Consider the following 4593-nt stretch of genomic DNA (forward strand, 5'->3'; position numbering starts at 1 on the left):
AAATTTACAAATTTATCCATACTCCAACAAAGCTTCCATACTCCAGCACTGTCAGGCTAAGCAACAGTGAATACTGTTAAGTATTATAGGACGCTTCAAACACATCTCATGTACAAATCTTCAAGAGATGAGAACTTCTTTTTGAGAACATATCTTTTTATATGACAAAGCCTACTGAACACCCCCTGAACTTAGTGAGGCTATTAAGAAAAGCATTCTCAGTCTTCCAGCTTCCTAGAAAAATCCTGCGAGGCTCTCAAGCTTTCTTTTCCACTCTAACATTTCAAAATACTGTACATTTTAGCAGAAGGTAAGAAGGTAATGGTTTCTAGCCTCTTTGTAAGGTCATTTGTGCTTGCATGCATCACAGGAATTGTAACTCACAAGTCATGAAACACATTAGGACTGATTTCTGAACAGGCTTTCTCAAAATCCTCCCATACCGTGCCCTGCCCCAGCAGCACACTATCAACTAATTATATTTGCATATACACAGAAAACTGGCCTCATGCAGTTGCTATAACATCAGCGCACCAGAAGTAGAAAATGGCTATTATTCTTCTCATTGCTTTTCTAGTCATTCCAATCATTATACTGATACCTTATTTCTGTAACTACGACGAAAAATGTTAAGGAATGGATTTTCGTTTCTATTTAATGGCTGCTTTTGCCAACCCTCCAAGGCATCTAAAAATACATAATTGGATTAACAGAAAACATTCTCAATCTGACAGTACGAAACTGTTATTACCCTTGGCATGATTTACACAGTGTACTTTGTAAGTAACAATTAAAACACCATTAGGACTTCAGAGAAAGTTGCTCCAATTTAAAACAGTTCAATTTATACAACTGTTTAAGTCCACTTGTAGAAAAAGCTGCATGGATTCACACTTTTCCAGGTATCCTGATAACATTAAGGCAAAAAAATTAACAAGATTTACTTTATGTTAAAGAACATCTTCCAACCTTAATAAGGTCCTGTTACAGTCAGTCGTAATGGGTCACATATACTCCTATTATGTGGGGTAATATGACCTCCCATATGAACTTTATTCCGAATTGTCATTGCAAAGGGATACAATGCGTTATTACTAAAACTAAATATGCCTTAAATATTTTACTTCAGACTTAAGTCCCTCCATAGTCAACTCTTTCACGGAGCTTGAATTAAGAGGAGGATTTTGGATTCCCTGGTCCCTTCCCCTAGCAGTTGCAAGGATTTTAAACACCAAATGAATACTGACTGGTGGCAAAGAACAGAGCATGGAAAACTAGGTAAAGCAATCTCATGTAATTAACCCACTGTTTTTTCAGCACAGAACAGAGCTGCCTTGTCCATATTTAACACTGTAATCTCTGCCATACACAAAGTTCCCCTTTCCTTTCCTTCTTCAGATTGTATGAGCAAAAATTGAAAATAAAGCAGGAAAAATGCTCATATCTGCATCAGTAATCAACTAGTTTATCAGTCCTGGTTTTCAAAAAAAAAAAAATAAAAAATCAGTGTTACATAGGAGGAAACACAAGACAAGACAGTCCCCAATATACTACTACTGAAATTCAAAAGGTGTAACTGCAGAATATATAAAACCAGAGAAGTCAAAAATAAAGAGGGCAAGACCATGCAACATCACATGGCTCCCTTAGCCCCACGTACCCACACAGTGGTTCGTTGCTACCACTCCACATTACATCAGTAGGGCTGGAGAAGCAACCAGTTCTACCACTGGGGACAGTGGAGACCTGGGCATCAATGAGGACCCCTGCTCTTCCTTCCCTTCCGGGGCTAGGAAGGTGCAAGCATTCATAACCTGTTTACAAACATAAACGAAGATCCAAAAGAGATAACAAGGCCGTAGGAAAGATCCACCTTTCTGAAAACAAAAACAAAACCCCACTTCTTGTTCACCACTAACATCAGGAGGTATGGGTAAAAGGACATTATTTTTAAGGGTTCACAGATAGGTTGTGCATTTTAACTCTGAGCAACCGCACGCCACAAGTGCTTGTGCCTGGAGATTATTTTGCCGTGACAGTACCAGGCTGCTCTACCTCATGCTGACAGGTCAGTGCTCCTTCCACAGTATCAGCACTTCTCATGTGCAAAACTGGATGGTGGACTTCCTGGGCAGCGACAAGAAAGGATGTAAAGGTACATAAGGACCATATATGTCAAAACTGCAGTTACTGGTAAGCCCTCTGCAGCCAGTGAAGAACACAGACATTTCTGGAGGCCACCAGTAGAGCTTGAGGTCGGCAGCTAGCAAGGGCGGCTCCACAGCAAGATACAGTACAAATCATTATCCAATTAAAAATGGTGGTAGACCTGGGATAGGCATGTATAATGGTACAAGCAGCACAGGACCAGTCTCGCTCCGGACAAAACAATCCAACTAAGACAAAATCCCGTCAACAGAGTTCAATTCAACAGCAACAAACCCTGGTGATCAAGTCTGCTTCAGCTCCGTGGACTTCCAGAGGTTCACGAAGAGACCACATAGATTGAAAAGATATGTAATGGTCAAAGTAATGCAGCAGTGAAACTACTTATTTGAGATTCCTTCCAACTAAGAACCCAGGGGAACCTCTTTCCTCTGTAGACACACAACTGGCATGGCCAACATCCTAAGAATATCTAGTGCCACCGAGAGAGTAACCTAGTCATGGTTCTGTTCCTTGTCAAGTGTAGCTACCAAGGTAGACAGCTGGATGATCAAAAACCTTAGACATGTGATGGTCAATGACTTGGAATGCTCTCTTTCTGGAGTAGCCCACAATATTCGAAACAAATGCAGGACCTCCTGTGTACCTCTGTTGTCTGGGAACAAAGTCCTCAGCAACATTTGTTTCCAGAATTCGGAAGAGAAGAGTTATGTCAGCTTTTGTATAACCCAACTCTTACTGGTAACATTGACAACGCACCATTAGCAGCATCCATAGCAATCTAAAAGACAATCCTAGCTGAACATTGGGTTGTTTGCCAGGCTTCTCCCTTGTAACCACAGGGAGCAGCGCCAAAACACATGCCTCTGTGAGAAGCATCAAGAGATTAGCACATTAACATCACCTAGCAATAGGGCAAGAGGCTCTAACGTAGGGTTGCCACCTCATTCCATTGATGATAAAACTACTTGTGTGTACAAGCACCTCTCTCAAGTATGGGGATGTTCCCTTTGCCCTTCTCTTCCCCTTGGACCTGAAACCTGGCCCTATCGCTGCCTGTCAGGAGCCAGGAATCCAGACCAAGGGCCCTGAAACCAAGACCCAGAGACCTGGAGGAGGCTTGCTAAGGGTGCGAAGAACGTCCAGACAAGGTTCAACAAGTCTGGGAAACAACGCAGCTCCCTCACGCTTGAGTTGGGCAGAGATCCTCAGCCCCTCCAAGGGCACAGCATGGTCCAAGCTTGCAAGGCCAGCGCTCTCTTTGATCCACGCTGAAGATGTCCAGCATACACTGAACTCTTCAACGACCCATTTGGCATAGACTGCGACAAGATAAAAGCTCATCTGGTTTTAGGGATGCCTCTGAAACAGTCAGTCAAAGCTTGGACAGACACAGACATTATCACCTGAAAACAGAACAGCGCAGCAGCACTCCTGCTCTGCACAGGCATTGCTTGGGCCTTACAGCACTCTCAGGCAGAGGTCCTTCACCAGCAAGTTGGGCGTCCTCCACTTTTGTGATCTTCAGAGAACAAAGGAAGGCATCTGCTCTTTGAAGCTTTTGCTTAACATTTTTGTATAGCATAAACAAGCCGATGTTAATAACCAAAAAAAAAGTAGTAGTTCCTCAGTTTTGAAAGGAAATCCTTTTCTGCTGTTGATTTCAAAAAGTGCCATGACTTACATATGCCTAAATGGCACCATGTACCAACAGATAACTTAGGAACAAAACATAACTTTTTCACATTGTTCCCTTAACTTTATTTTACCTAAATTTAAGAAAACTTGGAGAAAAACAAACAAACAAAACCCAAACAAACAACCCTAACAACAAAACTCCCAACAACCTCTACTAGGTATCAGTAAGTTACATAAAAAAGGGTAGAGGAAGAGACAACGAAAAAAGAAGAATATGAACAACCACGAGAAAGGACCAGAGGTAAGAAGTACTGTTCTCTTGACAGCCATAACATCCAGCAAAGCCCTGTTCTCCCACTCCTCTCAACCATTCTTGTGTCAAACATACCAGACCAGCACAAAAGCCCAGCAGGTCTCTTGCAAATCTGGGAACTCTCCAGCTCTGCTACGGCCACCTGCGGCCTCAGGGACGCAGCATGCTATTGTTGTATTATCGCTTTCACTGCAAATTAATCTTTAAATGTCACCATTGCAAAGTGAACATGACTTCTGCAATGAAAGTAGTTGTGAGACCGGGGGGGTGGCACAGGGCAAGCGCGGGTCACCGAATCACAACTACTGCCATACACACAGGCCGTGCGCTCTTGGTCTCCTCCAGGAACGAGGTGAAAGAGACCCCGGGGAGGGACAGGGAGAGCCGCCGGGGACCGGGGCCGGCTGACACCCCAGCAGAACCGGGGCTGCCCCACCTCACCTCCCTCGCTGCCCGCCGGGGCGACTTCACCCACA

The sequence above is a fragment of the Charadrius vociferus genome, unplaced genomic scaffold (genome assembly GCF_000708025.1).
Source record: "Charadrius vociferus isolate BGI_N301 unplaced genomic scaffold, ASM70802v2 scaffold375, whole genome shotgun sequence".
Taxonomy (NCBI): Eukaryota; Metazoa; Chordata; class Aves; order Charadriiformes; family Charadriidae; genus Charadrius; species Charadrius vociferus.